This window comes from Tamandua tetradactyla, chromosome 12 (assembly GCF_023851605.1).
Source record: "Tamandua tetradactyla isolate mTamTet1 chromosome 12, mTamTet1.pri, whole genome shotgun sequence".
Lineage (NCBI taxonomy): Eukaryota > Metazoa > Chordata > Mammalia > Pilosa > Myrmecophagidae > Tamandua > Tamandua tetradactyla.
In genome coordinates, this window is record NC_135338.1 from 42,060,392 (window position 1) to 42,079,486 (window position 19,095).

Consider the following 19,095-nt stretch of genomic DNA (forward strand, 5'->3'; position numbering starts at 1 on the left):
TAATATAGATTGGTTCCTACTCTAGATACTGCTATATATATATCCATTTCACTTGAAATATATATGTATATTTAAATTGTATGAAAATATTCTGATTAAAAAGAGTTAAGTACTCTGATTACAAAGTGTTTTCTACTATAGAGCTCATAATGTGCCTATGCAACTGTCTCATGATAATCTATGCTTAAAGACACAGTAATATTATGAAAGTAAAGGTCTGTGATGGTTCCTGATGCCATTTTCCACTTAGTTAATGGTAGTAAAGCAGTTGGTAGACAACCCAAATGTTACATTTGTGCTAATGTTATTGTTATTATGCATGGAGGGTCACAGATACTTAACCACACAGGATGGGGCAGATAGGGTTCTTTTAGCAAACTAACCATGTACAAAAGAATCAACATAAGGGATGTACAAAAATCTAGTGGCAAATGGTCAAATAATTCATATCTTTGTTTCCTTTTGCCTTTATTTAATGAGGCAAAACGTACAAACAGAAAAAAGCATCAGGTGCAATAACAGTAAACATTTGGGTCAGAGAGTACTTAAATATGCAAACACCAGATTTACTAGTGTTTTTCCAGCTCAAAGATGGTTTCTTTGTGCTGCTTTCATATCAATACCTCCTTGAAGGAACTACTGTTCTGACAGTAGTAACTGTTATGTCCTTTCTTAAAATTTACATATATCGAAACATACCATATGTAAACTCTTCTGGCTGGCTTGTTTTGCTCAATAAGATGCAGCTATTTTATCTAAGTTTTTGCCTGTTGAGGTATTTAATTCCCTTTTATTATTGTGTAATATCATAAATATACCTCAATTTGCTTATCCATTCCACTGTTCACAAACAAATACAAACTTTGTATTGTTTGAGTTCAGGGTTATTTAAATAAAACTCCCATGAACATTCTAGTATATATTTGCTAGCAAGTACATGAATTTCTCTTGGATATTTATCTAGAAGTGGAATTTATTTAGAAAATGCTGCCCTTTTTCCACGGTTGTTTCACTATCTTACACTACCACCAGCAATGTAGGGTACTTCTTTAACTTGAACAATATTTGGCATCATCTGTCTTTCTAATTTTGATTATTATAGTAGCTAGAGTACTTTTAATATGTATTTCCCAGGTGGGTAATGATGTTAAGCACCTTTTTCATGAGATTATTAGCCATTTCTATTTAACTTTTTTGTAAAGGAACCATTCAAGTATTTTGTCCATTTTTGGGTTATCTTTCAAAAATTGACTTATGGTAGACATTTATACATTCTGGATACACATCATATGTTGGAAACATGTTTCAAATAATTAGTCTAAGTGTGTGGCTTGTTTGCTTTCTTCCACTCTGTGTCTCTGTGTAATTAATTTTTAATTTTTAATTTTTATTATTATTATTTTTTGTATGCTGTATGGTGGTGGTCACATTTCAGTCATTTTGCATGTGAGTATACCCTTATTGCAGCACCATTTGTTGAATTTTGGTTTGTTTGGTTTTTCGTTTGTTTGTTCACTTGTTTGTTTGTTTTGAAAGTGCATGGGCTGAAATTGAACCTGGGTCTCCCGCATGGCTAAGGTGAGAATTCTACCACTGAACTACCCTTGCACTTCTTGTAAATGATAATTTCCAATGAACAGGAAATCTTATTTTTAATTTAGTACATTTTATCCTATTTTTTTTTCTTTTATGGTTAGAATTTTTGCAGTCAGTGTAAGAAATCTTGCTTGCTCCAAGGTGATGATATTTTCTTATACTGATCTTTAGAAAAGTTTTATTGGAAAATAGTCACATTTATTCATCTATATATTATGTATTCTGTTTTTGCCTAAATCAACAGAGTTGAATAATTACTACAGAAACCATTTGACTTGCTGAGTCCCAGATATTTACTATTTGACCCTTGAAAAGCTTTGCTCTGTTCTAGAAGCTTTACTATTTTAACTTTTAATCTCTAAGCCATCTCCAATCATTTTTTGAATATGTAAGGAGGCAGGGTTTCAAGGTTCTGAGACCAATTTTGAAAGACCATGTTTTCCCCAATGAACTACCGAGATAACTAAATCAAGTAACATATTTATTTGGTTCTATTTATGAACTTTCTCTTCTAATCTTTGGGTCTATTTATCTGTTTGCACCTAAACCTTATTATCTTAATAAATATAAACTTACAGTAAAAGTAAATCTTGAGATCTGTCAAAGTCCTCTAATTATGTTCTTCTTTTTCTACATCAGGACTTAAAAAACTAGAGCTGTTGGCCAAATCCAGGCTGCTCCTTGTTGTAAATAAAGTCTTATTGGGAGTCAGTCACATCTGCTCTTCTGCATGTCTATGGCAGCTTTTATGCCAACAGAGCAGCACTGAATAGCTGTGACAGAGATTTCATGGCCCGCAAAGCCTAAAAAAATTTACTATATATTCCTTAATAAAAATATTTTGCAGATTATCTTTGTACAAAACCTTACCATCTTGCATGATATAACATTATGAAAAGTCTTGAAATATGATCTATATGTCTTCTAGGTTTGTTTTTCTGCCATATTATATTGACTCTGATGGGGCCTTTGAATTTCCTTGTAAAGTTTAGTTTCACCTTATCAATATCCACTGTTGGCCCCTCACCCCCACCCTACATACAACACACAAATAAACATGCTGAGATTTTGAATGGGATTGCATTGAATCTCTGGATCAATGTTCAGTTCATGAACATAGCATACGTCTCTATGTATTCAAGTTTTCTGTAATTTTTTTCAACAATATTTTGTAGTTTTAGTGAAGAAGCCTTATACATTTTCCCTAGATTTATTTCTAGATCATTAAGATATTTTGTTACTATTGCAAGTGGTACCTTTTGAAAAGTTCATTTATTTAACTTTAGAATATAAATATGTTTGATTTTTGTATATATATCTTGTACCCAGTGACCTTTTCAAAATTCACTTATTAGTTCCAAGAGCTTCTAAACAAGAAGCTTTTAACAAGATTTACCCTTTTAATTGTACTGGCTAGAACCACTATTTAAATAAAAGTGATGAAAATCAGTATCTTTTTTTCTTATTATCATTAACAGGGATTAATTTCATTATTAATAAAGGTTGTTTTGTTTCCTTTCCTTTCCTTTCCTTTCCAGTTTTTTAATTTTTTTTGTTGGTGTATGCCTTTATCCAGTACAGGATGTTTCCTTAAATTTTTATTTTATTCGGGGTATTAATCCAGATGGCCTTAAATTTTCTAAGGGCTGATTTTATATCTAAGGGGATATGTTATGATTTTCTCTTTTCTTCTGTTAATATGCTGAATTACATTGATTTCTTTTAAACTCTTTTACTGCATAACATATATACAAAGTAAAGCAAGAAAAAAGCAATAATTTTAAAAATGCTCTTCAATAAGTAGTTGCAGAACAGATCCCAGAGTTTGTCATGGGCAAAAATCTGAGTTCTATTATCTCAGATTTTGCCTTCTAGCTGCTCCAGAACACCGGAGGCTAGAAGGACTATATATTTTTAATCATCACAATAGACTTTCTTTTCTTTTTTTTTTTTTGTGAAAAATAATATATATGCAAAAAAGCAGTACATTTCAGAGCACATCAAAATAATTAGTTGCAGAAAACATTCCAAAGTTCAGTATGGGTTACAAGTCCACAATTTTAAGTTTTTACTCCTAATTGCTCTAAGATACTGGAAACTAAAATAAATATCAATATAATGATTCAGCAATCATACTCATTTGTTAAGCCCTACCTTCTCTGTATAACTTCACCATCACCTTTGATCTTTCTCTCACGGAGAAAGTATCTGTATGTCCGTTCTAACCTTTTCATGTTGGAAGAGGCTGTCGATAATATGGGATGGGGGATGGAACTACTTGATGTCCTGGAAAGGCTGGTCTCTCTGCATTTCAGGACTTATCTGGTCCAGGGATCCATCTTGAGGTTGTAGGTTTCTGGTTACCCTAGTACATGGAACCATTGTAGAATCTTATGTGTCACCCTAGGTATTCTTTAGGATTGGCTGGAATGGTTTTGGTTGGGATTTGGCAAGTTATGATAGAGAGCAATATCTAACTGAAGCTTAGTATAAAAGTGACCTGGAGTAGCTTCTTGACTCTATTTGGACTCTATCAGCCACTGATACCTTATTCGTTACTCTTCTTTTCCCTCTTTTGGTCAGGATGGCATTGTTGATCCCATGGTACCAGGGCCGAACTCATCGCTGGGAGTCTTGAATTTCGACATTTTATTTGCTAATATTTTGCTTAGGATTTTTGTGTCTATATAATAAACTATAATATTATCACATTAGGTCCTTTGTAGTCTTGACTTTAAGATTATGCTAACCAATTAGAGCAAGTTAAGACTATTCCTTATTTCTTTATTCTCTGAAAGACTTATTTAATATTAGCATTATTTTTCCCTAAGCCTATTGAAAAATTTAACAAAGAACTACATGGTACTTGAGTATTTTTATGGCAAAGTTTAAACAACAGATACAAAACTATTTGAATTTCCTGTTTATTCTTGCTTGGGTTCAGGATTTTTCCATTTTATGTAAAATTGAAATTTATCAATCCTTGTCTCCATAATAATATTTGACTACCTTTTCAAGATTTGAGAATCCATAGAAACATCCTTTTTTTAAAAAAACATGTTTTGTGATTTATCTGCTCCCTCCTTATTTCTTGATCAGATTGATAGTGGTTTGTCAATTTTATTCTCAAACAAATTAAATAAACTTTCTTTGAAGATCAGATTCAGGGACCAACTTTTAACTTCATAGATTTTTTTTTCCTTTTTATGTCTTTTTATGTCCATTGATTTTGACTAGTTTATTTATGCTTACTTTATTTTTCCCCAGTTTCTTGAAATAGAGTCCTAAATCACTAATTTTCACATTTTTCCTAATACTTGCAATTAAAGATATTTCTGAATAATTACTGCTATAGCTGCATCTCACAAGTTTTAACGTATTTCCTGATTTCAAAATAGTTTTAAATTTTCTATAAAGAATTCTTTTTTTCATACCTGTTTACTCAGAATTATGTTGTTTGAATTCTAAATATAATATTTTCTAGATACTTTGTTGATACTGATTACCAGTCCAGTTTAGTTACTATTTAATCAAAGACAATACTCTCTATATAATTTCAAACTTTTTGATATTTGCTTTATAGCCCTGTATATGACCTATTTTGGTAATATTTTTTATGTCTTTTGAGAAGTGTGTACTCTGTTATTGTTGGGTATAATGTTTATTTTATAAGCAGAAACGGTGAGTTGGTTAATACCATTGTTCAAATCTTCTATATCTGCAAATATTTTTGTCTGCTTCTATCATTTATTGAGAGAAGTTTATTAAAATGCCCAGCTTGGGTTTTGGATTCGTATACTTCTACCTTTTTTTCTGTCAATTGGTTTGTTGTATTTTTTTGAGAGATATTATTAATCAATACAAATTTAGAATATTTTGATCTTCCTGTTCAATTTACTCTTTTTTCCTAAATGAAATGTTTCTTTTTCTCATGAATAACAATTCTTTCATTGGAGATTTTTTGGTCTAATATTAATAAAGCCACAATATCTTTCATTTTATTAGTGTTTTTCCATTTTTTACTTTCTACATGGGTCTTTAGGTTTATAACTAATCTCTTGCAGAAAGTGTAGAGGTGTATCTTTGTCTTTTTTCAGAGTTTTGTGATAATATTTTCTTTTAATTGCACTATTTAGTCTATTTATAATTAATATAATTATAGATGTACTAGGTTTAAAGTCTACATCCTATTTATTTCTTTGATCTTTTTTTCTTTCCTGGCTTCTTTCAAATTTATCAAATACTAGTGTATGTGTTAATTTGTATCCTCTGTTTTATTTATCTCAAGTTTTAATTGCCTAGATGTACTGGTTTGAATCTGTTATATACCCCAGAAAACCCATGTTCTCCTAATTCATTTCCGTGGGTGCAGAACTCGTCAGAGACCTTTTGATTAAATTGTTTACATAGAGATGACCCACCCAATACAAGGCCAGTCTTAATTCTTTTACTGGAGTCCTCTACAAAGTGAATAAAAGACAGAAAACATAGAGAGCTCAAAGCCAATACAGAGACAAGAAAGATGAAACCAAAAGAAGGACACGAAGGGAGAAAGATGCCCTGCAGATGCTGAGGAGAAACCCACTGGACACAGAGAGCTCAGAGAGGCATCCCAGGAGGAACTAACTAGGACCCATAGAAAAAGCCACTGGAAACAGAGGCTGAAAGCAACAGAACCGAAGGACAAAGGACCAGAAGACATCACAATGTGCCTTCCCATGTAACAGAGAAACCCCGGACGCCATAGCCATTTCTTCAGATTCAAGGTATTTTCCTCTTGATGCCTTCACTTGTACATTTTCATGTCCTACAAGCTGTATATTGTAACTTAATAAATCCCCTTTCTATCAGCCAATCCATTTCTGGTTATATTGCCTTCTGGCAGCTTTAGCAAACCAAAACACTAGACTCTATCATAATCATCTTCAATATGTTACATTCTGCCATAAATCAGTGTTTTCTTCACTCCAGTACAACAGCATACTTTCCATTTACCCAGCCTCTGCCTTTTGTACTATTCTTATATATGTGTCTCTACTCACGGTGTAATCTCCACAAGACAGGTTATTTGTTTTTGCTTTAAAGTCTGTGATGCTTTTGTCAGTATCGATTTAGCTAAACTGGAACCACATTTTCCAAAAATCTGTTTCCTATGTGGTTTTGGGTTAAGCTTGGCATGAGAGAATGGTAAGTGATATTGAAAAGTTGGATGTGAAGCAGCAGCCATTATGTTCTGAAGTTGGTTAGGGCCCCAGGTGCTGCTGAGATGCACGCACGCTTGCTGATGTGCTGGGTCTCATTTTGCACTGAGACAATGTTTATTTTATCTTAGGAGTTTAACATTGGTGACTCCTTACCTAAACAAAAGTCACCTAAGTTTTAAAGATTACTATCTCACACATTTAGAAACTAAATTCAGGTGTTTCTGAATATATGTGTTCCCAATATTTTATTCAGCTCAGGTATAAAAATTTCTAAAGTATGTCAATGCTGGTGATTTTGAGTCTTGATACTATATGGAAATTGCTTTAGTTAACGTAGTATATTTCCTATGAATGCAGCCAAATCTAAAGCTCCTGTTTAGAAGTGGAAGTAATGTGAAAATTCATTACAGCCAATTGAACATCTGTCTCTATAAAAAAGCAACATCTCCATGCTTTTATAATCATCTGACGTATTATGCATTTATGTCTTTTTTGTTTGTTTTTTGTTTACTTTTTACCACTAGAATCCACTTGTTTCCTGCTATAAAACCACTGCCTGAAACAATGCTTGGCCTGCAGTCAGTGTTTAATCTGTGTGCGTGTTGTTTCTGTGTACATGTTTAATAAGCAGACAAATGATTGTCTCTTAAGGTTTTGAAGGTGCTTAGTAGATTTCACTGATAAAGGTTTTTCTAGGAAAAAAAAAAGAAAAGGGCAAGCAGCAGTGGCTCAGTGACAGACTTCTCGCTTGCCGTGCTGGAGACCCAGGTTCGATTCCCGGTGCCTGCCCATGAAGAAAAAAAATTTCTAGGACTGAACTGACGGTGCAAGCACACTTTCTAACTTTGACAATATCTGTAGTAGAGTAAAATGAGAGAGTCCTATAGGGTTTTTAACTGGCAACTAAGTTCTGGAGCTGCTTTATGGCTCCAGTCATTCGTAAGGAAGCCAATAATGTGAATTTTACAATTTTCCCAGAAGGGGGACAACAGTAATACCTGGCAGTCAGTACTAATGGTGATGGCACTGCATTTGCACGTTTTGGTTTTGCTATTTAATTTTATATCATATTAATATTTTAGTATATTAAGCATTTCCCTATATTGTTTTTAAAAAGCAGTACAATATTTTATCATTTATATCTTCCGGGATTTGCTCAACCAACCACTTCTTTAAAATGAGTTTATTACAAAATTTTGATATTGCAAAATCACACTGAAATGATTTGTTTTCATGTAGATAATTGCTTAAATATCACATATATTATCAGGTGCAAAATAAGTAAGAATTGCTCTGTGAAAGAACTATTAGTTAGCTTTTTGATACTTTGAAATCTATAATATTATCTACTTCTGTCTTTAATTTGGTTGGTTCCTATTTGCCACAGCACTGTCAGGGAAGAACAGCTTTAAATTTATGTGAAACTTTAGGAGTGAAGCCTATACATTTGACTTTTTCAGCTACCTGTAGATCAGAACTCCAATTATCATTAAGGAAATAAGAATAGCAATTTCATTTTACAATATAATTTTTCTAAAATATATTATTCACAGGTGGGTCACAGTGGCTCAGCAGGCAGAGTTCTTGCTTGCCATGCCAGAGACCTGGGTTCAATTCCTGATGCCTGCCCATGCAAAAAAAAAAAAAAAAAAAAAATATATATATATATATATATATATATATACACACAAATAATATACACACATTATTCACCTCCTATCTAAAAAGGAGTATAGTGGTTAAATAATTGCATCCTTCCAATGATTCAACATTATCATTATGAAAATCATATTAGTGTTATTTAATTTGTGGTAGTTAAAAGTGCACCTTATTTGGAGATGGCTGGTAAGGTAAGAATGTCTTTATTCTGCATTTATTAGCCATATTACATTGGATAAACAACTTAACTCTTTAGAATCTCAGTTTTCTTTTCTGTAAAATGGAATTTTGAGTGAGTGTGTGTGTGTCAGTATGTATCTGTATGTATGCACTTCATTTTGTATCTTTGCTTTCTCTATATTTGCTGTTTATAAAAGTCTCTTCTGGATTTAAGCCTACCACTGAAGCAACCTCTCTCTGATGTAATATACTATATTATGCAACTGAGAGCCTAGAAAGCAGAAGATCTCTGCTTCAGTTTCTGCTCAAAAAAAAAATGCTGTACAATGAATTGGCTTAACAGCAGGAATTTAAGGGCTCATGGTTTCAGTGGAGAAAAGCCTTGTTTTCTCAGGGGGTTGATACCTTTTGGCTGGCCTCATATCTTGGTTCTTTTTTGTTGTTGTTTGTTTGTTTGTGTTTTTGGCCTTTCCATCATAAGGCCAAGCATGTAGCTGCATCTTCTCTTTTCTCATCCGGTTTCCATTGACTTTGTGCTTCTAAGCCTTTAGAAAAGGCTTCTGTGCCTTTTCTTCCCATGTCTGATTTCTTTGGTGTGGTGGTTTGAAACTGTACATACCCAGGAAGACATATTTTTAAAGTTAAGCCATTCCCAGATGAACCCATTTTAAGTGCAGCCTTTTTATGAGGTACTTCAGTGAAAGTGTGAACCATCTCGCTCAGGATGGGTGTTAATCCTATTACTGGAGTCCTTTGGAAGAGAATGCAATTCAGACACAGAGAGAGGAAGCTCCTGCAAAACCAGTGTCATATTAGAAGTCACTTGCCTGTAACTCTATCCTTCAGACTTGGATTAAGATATTAAGCAAGTATAAGAGTTTATGCAACATTGTTTAAAAAGGGCAGTATTTCTCGAATCATATAACTTTATTTACTGCTTTATTGCCTTCTTTAAGTTTCAAGACAGATAATAGAACATTTTCAAATAATAAACACATTTAAACTCAATTTTCTCCTTACTCTTAAATTAAAACTAGTTGGACAGAAAACATCAGGGCAGTATAAGCAGTGGGAAGAAAGGAAATTACTGGGGAATATCACACCGATATCCTTTCTCTGTTTTAGGAGATCTCAGCTCTAGGTCCTTTCTCAGAGCAGTATAGAGCCCATCCCTTCTAATTCCCTTTTCTTTTCCATGCCTGTCTATATGACCAGTAAAGGGATAATTAGCCATTTATAGCACAGGATTGGGGCAATTGAACTGGCCCTGGAATCTGTTTGGCCCAGTGAAAAATAAAAATTAAGGGTTTTAAATCAGCAATAATCGTTCATTAGGCCAAGAATGATCGTCCATGAAGCTACCCCTGTGGGGAAGCATTTCCCCAGGCCCAGGCCCTAGGTTAAAGGTGACTTGTCTACCCCAGATTAAGAAGTAAGCTTTTTTGCACCTTAGCTGCTGCTTCCTCCTCAATTAGATCTTGGGTAAGGGTAAGGGGAGGGAGATAGCCTTTATTTTACTGATCGTTAACTACATGACAGAAGCATTCAGGGAGTTCATTTAATACTCACAGAAACTCTGCTGGGCAAGTTTTAACATATGGCAAAACAACATTGGGAAATGTGCTTAACTGGTCAAGGTCACCAGTTTTTCTCACTCTGGATCCCTGGCTTCTTCCATCCTGCTGCTATGTTTCTCTTCCATGTAGGAATGCATCTCTCAGGAAAGCAGGGTAAGGGCTGGATAAATGGTATAGAGTTCTGTTCAATCCCTAGCTTTGGTGATTCCCAAACACAGAACTGCAAGCCAAGTTAGCTCAGCTTCTGTGTTACTCTCATGCCAAATATCTAATTAATTAGCAAAGATCTACTTATCGATTCACACCTGAAGCCCATTATCTTTGTGCCGATAAAAATAAAGTAGTACATAGTCACTTTTTTTATATATGGTCCCTGGGATTTCCCAGCCCCTGTTTCTAAAAGCAATCAACATCATCTCCAAAAAAAAAAAAAAAAGAGGCAATTTCTACTCAAAGACTCTTTAGTCCTATTCCTGAGTAACAAAACAATTCAATTTTGAAATTAGGTAGGAATATATATTTAACAAAACATTTTTCTCCTCCTTTTTGGATAGATATAATTACTTGAGGGTATATGATTCAAAACTATGATTCTATAACATCCTCTTAAGAGATCCAAAAACTAAAATAAGACAATTTAATAGCAAAATAATTTTTAAATGAAAATAATTCTAAAATACTTGTAAATAGAAGATGAATGAAGCTATGTGATTCTTCTTTTTCTTTATGTTTTTGGCCCATTAATGTGAGAGAACCGAAAAATTACTAGAATGATCATATTAAAAAGCTGAAGGACATACTCTATGTTACTTGGTAGGAGACAAAAAAATACCTAGAATACACAGTGGAAACTGCTATAAAGGAAATCATAAAATTCACTTTCACAGAGTTTTTATAATTTAACAATCTTTAATTACATACACATTTTAGTAGTATTTTGAGAGATAATTTTGTTGAAACATGAGGGGAAAATGTCAATATAATTTTTTTTTCTTACTCAGGATATCATATATGAGGTTTTTATAACAAGTTCAGTAGTTGGGTTTTTAAATTTGGCAGAAATAGTCTGCTTTATTTATTTTGCAGTAATGAAAACACTAAAGTGCTTTTAAGTCCTGTTTAAGTTTATGCATTTCTTCAATGACAATATCTTCTTAATTGACCACTGATAGCAAACTCTCTTAGAGCTTCTGGAGAAAAGAATAAATGACCTGGAATAAAACTACAGAAAGAATGTGCTAAGAGGCACTAAATCATATTTTTCAGAAAAGCTTACTTCTGAATGAGGCAAGGAAGATAACAGAAAAGAAATAGCGTCTTTCCAAGTATGAATTATTTCTTTCTAATGACCATCGTGTTTTTTGGTTTCAGTTTCAGTTTTAGCCACCTTGATTTTGGGTTCAGTTTAGAAGGAATTAGAAGTAGAGATAATAACAAACCAGTAAATACCACAAATATTTTAGCGTATGTGCTAGATTTAATTATGCATCGCTCCAACAGGCATAGTCTTCATCTTTATCTTCATCTCTGTGGGTCTGAACCCATGTGTAAATGGGACCTTTTGGAGATGCATTGTCGGTTAAGGTGCAGACTCACTTGTGACTAGCATCTTCTAAGATCCTTTTTAGGTTTGACCAAACTGAATCAGGTTGGAGCGGAATCTATATGGCTGAAGTCTTTTATAAAAAGAAGTAACTCCGATGCAGTCAGTCAGATAAAACCACACACAGGAGGAAACTAAGGGCGTTGACAAGTGACAGAACTGTCATCACCATCATACTCCTAAAAGAGAAAGCACAGCCTTGTCAATGCTTCGATTAGAAACTTCTGGCCTCTAAAACCTAGAGCTAATATATTCTTGTTTAAGCCAGACATTGTGTGGTATTTTGTCATAGCAGCCTGAAAAACTAAGCCAGTTTTTGTTACCTAAAAGTGGGGATCTGCTATTACAATACCCAAAAGCATGAAAGTTGCTTTAGAATTAGACAATAGGTACAGCTGTAAGAATTTTGAGGTACTTGACAGAAAGAGCCTAGATTTCTTTGAAAAAAAAGCTGTCAGTAGAAATATGGGGTATTAAAGGTATCTCTGCTGAAGTTCAGAAATAAGTGAGAGCTGTGGAGAAAGTTTCTGTCATTTTAGAGAATACATTTATAGTCTTGAACAGAATGTTAGAAGAAACATGGATGTTAAAAATGCTTCTGGTGAAGCTTAGAAAGAAATAATTAATATGTTACTGAAAATTGGGGGAAAAGTGGCCCTTGTAATAAAGTAGAAGAAAATTTGGTAGAATTGTGTTCAGATGGAATGTGGACCTTGTAAGTGATTAACTTGGATGTTTAGCTAAGGAGATTTACAAGCATAACCTGGCTTCTAGTTGCTGCTTACAGTAAACTGCAAGAAAAGAGATTAACTGAGGATTGAACAGTTATGTATAATGGAATTAGCAATTAATGATTTGGAAAACTCTAAGCCTATGCAGATAGTGTGCTCTGGGGCTAAGACCAGAAGCTGCTCTATCAGGGTCCTCCCTAAGCTTCTGAGAAGCAAGCCCCAGAGAATGGGGCTTCACACAAGGTTTAGCTGACCTACCCTTTGCGAGAGAGATTAGGTAGATGATTCATGGATCCAGTCAGTTGTCTCAGTGGAAGTAAGGATTGGATATGCATCTATCTAGGAATGATCTATAGAAGTTCTTTTTGTTCTACGGCTTGGATACCCCCTGAATTGCATGCATAATTAACAAGATTTTTGAGAAATTTGTGTGAACAGAAGCACTGACAGCCTGGACTAAAATGGACAGAGATAGGATGAAATAAAAGAAAAATGTCTTCAAGGCAGAACCATTGAATCAGAAGTCTGGGCCAAAGAGATTTCCTCAGACCCAGAGAGAGGAGCTTCTGACTGTGACTTTGGAAAGGACAGGATTTTTGCTCTAACACTTGGAGGAGGTAAGCCTTCCATCCCAATTTTGGGAAGAACCTGGCCACTACCCCAATGCTTGACCACTCTCCCAGTGCTTAGAAAGAGTGGAGCCAATCCAGCAGGCCCAGAAGACAAAGCATCAATTTGCAGATGACTCTTAGACCTTGGAAACTAAAGGGGTTTTCCCTGCATATTTTAGGACTTTCTTAATACGTATGACCCTGTTTCCCTTTCTATTTCTTCCTTTGGAGGTGAATTCTAGCCTATGCTTGTCCCACCATTGTATTTTGGAAACACATAACCAGTTTTCTGGATTTCAGAGTTCCACATTCTTAATCTTAATCTGTGATTCTTTCTGTGTGTACCCTTTTGCAAATGGGACACTTTGAAGATATAGGTATGGCCAAAGAGAATCAGGACAGAACTTCATCTGTGTCCCTTGAGGCTTTAAAAAGGCAGAAGTCAGAGAAACACAGGAGAAAGACATGAGGAGACTGAAGACATCAGTACGTGATGGAAGACTGCCATCACCAGAATGCTTCTGCCTCTGAGAGGAAGCGATACTTTGATGGCAGGTTTCTAGCCTCTGAAACAATGAGACAATGAATCCATGCTGTTTAAGTCAGCCCATTGGGTAATATTTGCCATAGAACTGTAGCAAACTAAGGGTATTAAAAGGTAACTTTTTATGATGCTGTTTCAATCATTCACTCATTCAAACACTCTTTATTAAGAACCAAGGTTTGCCAGGCATTTGGATAAGATCTGGGGATACAAAGGTGAATATGACAGAGAAATGATCAATTGTCGGTAACATAAGTACTAATAAAATGAAAGAAATATAGATATGTAATAAATAATAATAGACTGAATAAACAAGTAAATAAATAAATCAATAAATGAAGTGCCTAAGATAATTTTATGTAATGATATGTACTGTTAAGACGAACAGGATGATAAACTAATGGGCGACTCTGTGTGAGTCCCTATGTGTTGTATGTTATTTGTAAATTCCTCTTTGAGCATGCAACATTTGAGCTGAGACTTGAAACTGAGAATGAGATATTTATGCAGAGAGCTAAGAAAATCTCTGAATTCTCAATTTGTTTGTCAAAGGAATTGCCTTGCACTCAATAACCTTTAGGGTGCATCAACTGTATGAGTCCTCAGTGTTCTCACAGGACTATCTGAGTCTGAACTAAGCACAGTAATCTACCTTCTGGGGATGTTTCCCTAAACCATGTAAGTGGAATGTGTGCCCCTCTGAACCCTGCCTACATAGAAAGGAGTGAATCCACATAAACTACCCTGGGCTGTAGAGGGATAAACTGCATCTGGAAGGGATCACAGTAATACACTCCCTACTATGGTTAGAACACTAACCATAACTCTCTTTAATCCAGCTTTGGCTCATGATGCTCTAGGTAGACTGAAAAGCAGAAAGAAAGGGAAAGAAATCGATCAGTCAATCATTTGATCAATCAGTAGGTGTTCTAGTTTGCTAGCTGCTGGAATGCAATATACCAGAAACAGAATGGCTTTTAAAAAGCAGAATTTAATAAGTTGCTAGTTTACAGTTTTAAGGCTGTGAAATTGTCCAAATTAAAACAAGTTCATAGAAATGTCCATCTAAGGCATCCAGGGAAGGATACCTTGGTTTAGGAAGGCTGATGACATTTCTCTCTCAGCTGGACCAGCACGTGGTGAAAATGGCGGCATCTGCTAGCTTTCTCTCCAGGCCTCTCATTTCATGAAGCTCCCTGGGAGAAGTTTTCTTTCTTCATCTCCAAAGGTCGCTGGCTGGTGTACTCTCTGCTTCATGTTTCCACAATGCTCTGAAGTTTTCTCCAAAACACTTCTTCTTTTATAGCACTCCAGTAAACTAATCAAGATTCACCTGGAATGGGTGGAGACACATCTCTACCTAGTCAAGTTTAATATCCATACTTAATTGAGTCATATCTCCATGGAGATAATCTAATTAAAGTTTCCAACATACGGTAGTGAATAGGGATTAGAAGAAATGGCTGCCTTTACAAAATGGGGGTAGGATTAAAACTTTTCTATGGTAAATAAATCCTTTCAAACCAGCACAGTAGGCAACCATATACTGGATTTCTGCTATATACCAGACACAGTAATTGGCACTCGAATTTTAAAATTCAACTCTTGTGGAGTTTCCAGATCAGAAAAATATTTTTCATTGGAGGTGGATATGAATCTTCACTTGGATCCATTGATCAGAAAAAGAAAAAATGGACATAAGAACAGGGAAATTAGAAAATTAATTTCACGTCTTGGAATTGGATTATACACACATGCATAATATAAGCTACTTTTTCCTGCATTTCATATCCTTATGCAACAATTATAATAGGCAGTGAAGTGTAGATGGCTCCACAAGTATCTCATTGTTAAATTTTCAGGAATTTTGAAAGTTATCAGGAATTTTAGTAAATTTGACATTATGTTGCTTGAAATTGACCCTGGTGGGGATATTTAAACCATGGAAATATGCAAATGGTGCAAGTCAGTGTTTGCACCCTCAGGAAGCTGTTCAGTCTTTTATTAGCACATCACTGGACTCATAGCACCAGGGAGGATCTCTTCTTTCTTTTCTTTTCAACACCAGAAATTAAAAATTTGAACACTTAGCAGAGGACAGAGTGCCACAAATAAACAGTGGCTAGGAAATGGTTATTCCTCCTGAATCAGAATTCAGCCTGGAGAGAGAAACAAGTTTGGGGAAGGGGTATATACTTTCTGTTCCACATTCAAGTACTAGTTTCTCCAAGAACACCCAGAGAGAACAGACTGCTGAGAAGTCTTCTGGAGTGACTAGTCCCCTAGGACCCCCTCAGGCTGGTTTCCCGGACCACTGCCTGCTGCTTCATGCTCAGTTCTCCCACTGGAATCTGAGGGACTCATGCTGGCAGAACAGGTGCTACATGTAGGGCAGAAGTCAACAGGTTGCATGACCATCCCACTGATGCTGTTTCCTGGGCTCAGAACTGTTTCTGCATTTTCACATACCAGGTGTGTTGGGCAAAACATGCCATGCGCCCTAGGTCAATAGAAGTTTTTCAAGAATGTGCCATTCAGTTGGTGATTTCTATAACTTCACTCATTAATGAGATATTGTACCTAGCTGTAGTCACATTTCAGTCCTACTCAATGACTCAAATTCTGTTCTAAATGAGGTATTGCATCCTTTTGTTAATGTTCATGGAATATAAATCCTTTCCTTCCATCTGATTGAGCCAATTTACGAGACATTGTCTCTAAACCAGATAGTAAAATAATCCCAATGCTTAACATCACGTTTGCTAATATATTTCCCAGGATAATAACCAATTTGTGCTTTCCTTTCTTTTCCAGTTCCTTCTAGTGTGGATCGTTTTGTTTTTTAGGAAAGCAGACCATGTTCCCAGTACCAGCAATTTTCTGAGATGTGACTTTGGGGAAATAATTGAATTCTGCCATCTGTGAAATGGGTGTCATCATTTCTTTCCCATAGCCCCCCTGGGAAAAATTGTGCTAAATAAGTGAGAACATGTGAGGTATTTTATATTTTCTAGGGAATAAAATACATACATAGAAATACATCACTGACATTTCTAAGAATCATGCAATTTGCTTTCTCCTTTCTAATTCCTTTTTCACTTAGCTATTCCAGTCTACCCTGCTGCCTGCTGATCACTCCAGTATTCAGCCATTTGCTGCTCGTATGCTAGGGGAGACTTCTGCTCTGCCAATTAATGTTGATTTCAGTATTGATCCTTTAAAATATATTGTCCTATACTACAGTATCTTATTGGAATTATCATATATTAACGAAACATAATTCAGCCTTGAAATAATCTCCTTCTCCGAATGTGACATCATGGGTTGCTGACATCTCTCTCCCTGCCTCTCTGTCTGGCGCTCTGCCCTCATCACACTTCACTCCCCAACCAGCATGCTTCAAGCAGATCTTTTTCAAGACTCACACAAATTAAGCTGTGTAGTGATCTGCATTTACCTTCTACCTTAGCTTCTGATACCATCTGCTTCAATGCTTCAGCAACCAAAACACAAAATAGGTTCTTTTTGATGTGTTGCCAAATACATTAAGGAGGGACAAAAAAAAAAAAACGAAAACAAAAGAAAATGACAAACAAAATGGAACAAGCAGCACCTGGGGACAGTGTGGATGTGATCGAACCACCTTTGTCGTGACACGTTGAACTGGAAATCTCAAGCTGCTTCTCTGAGTAAATGTCTGTGTTGCTTTCCAGTCTTAACATGACCTGGATGTTTTCTCTCGACTCTCATTACTATGTATATGACTTCTCTACTCCTTATTTCCCCAGGTTTTACTAAGCATGGGAAATGAAGAATGAATTTTACTAAGTGTGGAAAATGAATGGCTTCACCAACCAGGGACTGTGGTAGATGGATCCAATCCCAACTTCATTTGTTTACAAAGATCCGACCCTATCAACCTTCTAACTGCTGGCCTCCCCCACCCTCCCTCCACCACCCTGCTCCACATCTTCTCCCAACACTTCAATTAGATGGTTAAACTGTGAAGCAACTGCTTTCTTTTGGCCTCCCACAGCTGAAGACTTCATTAGGATAACCAACCATGCATCTTTGCTGGGGACTTTTCCTGGATTTAACACTCAAGTTCCCTGAATTCTTGGAAACCCCTTAGCCCTGGGCAAACCAATATGGTAGCTATGCTATCTCTGATTCATATCTCTGCAGATCTTAAAATAAAAGTTACATTGCATTATGCCATACTCAGTATTCTACTTGAAATTAATCCTCCATCTTTTGCCATGTTAGCAAACCACAACACATGAGCTAATTCCATCTGCAGCATGTCTTTGTACAGCCTATGAGCTTAGAATATATTTTGCATTTCTAAAGTTATTAAAAAAAACAAAAAAGCAAAGATACATGGCAGCAACCAAGTGTTGCTTACAAAGCCAAAAATATTTATTTTCCAGCCCTTTTCAGAAAAACTTTACTGATCCATGAATTAAACTCTTCTTCCTTTGTAGTACAACAAAAGGAATTGGGACAATCAACCAAAGTACGTTTTGCTAAAGAGATGCAGGGAGAAAATAATGATATTTGAATTTGTTGAAAACATAGACTCCAGAAATGACTCTCACAGTATTCCTTTAATTGCTAATATTTTGTTCATTATTCTGCAATAAAAATGCAAGCTATGTATATAGAACATGAATGATAGAGTATCTCATGAAGAACACTCCTTAATTCAAGTTAAGAATAGTTAACAAACTATAGCCCCTGTGTATAAATAGCTCACCATTTTCTAGTACCTTTTGAGAATGATCTCCCAGCATTTATCTGCTACAGGTAGATAGTCTAAGCCAATAACACTAGTCTTTGGTCCAGGGATAATATGTGTCCTGAATGGAATAACATATATTCTAAAATGGCCCAATCAGACTAAGAGAAATGATTCCCATCTCATGGACATTAATGAAAATGTATGTGCACCTGCAGCCTGCATCTGTGTGCAAGTTTGAAATTTGATAAGTCAAGGAAGTTTCTATTTCTATCTCTACCTATTTTGGTGTAAATCAAGTAGGGAAATGAAACCTTAAATTTGAAAAATGTTAGGAGATTTGATTCTCCATTGTAACGTGCAGCTTAATCTATAGCCTTCGTTTCAGAGTAGTTTTTTACTTTAACCTATTGTACCAGATCATCTTTTTACGTTTTCTTTTCATTATTTAAGAATAACTCTTTGTAATTATAATTTAAGAATTGTCTTATTTATCTTCCCCTCTGTTAAAAATTATTTGGTTGTGATGTCTGCTTCAGTTTCTATTCTTTCAATAGAATATCTTTTAAAAAGAGCAATTCCAAAATGTTCCTATTTTTCTCACATTGGGACTAAAATCCTTCCTTCAATTCAAATAGGAATGATTTTGAAT

General features: G+C 35.3%; 1 long non-coding RNA gene across 3 annotated transcripts in view; it reads left to right on the plus strand.

Moving 5' to 3' along the window:
* The window catches only part of LOC143652083 (uncharacterized), a 64,811-nt gene that overhangs the window by 14,538 nt on the left and 31,178 nt on the right, over nucleotides 1-19,095 (plus strand). The window lies entirely within an intron of this gene.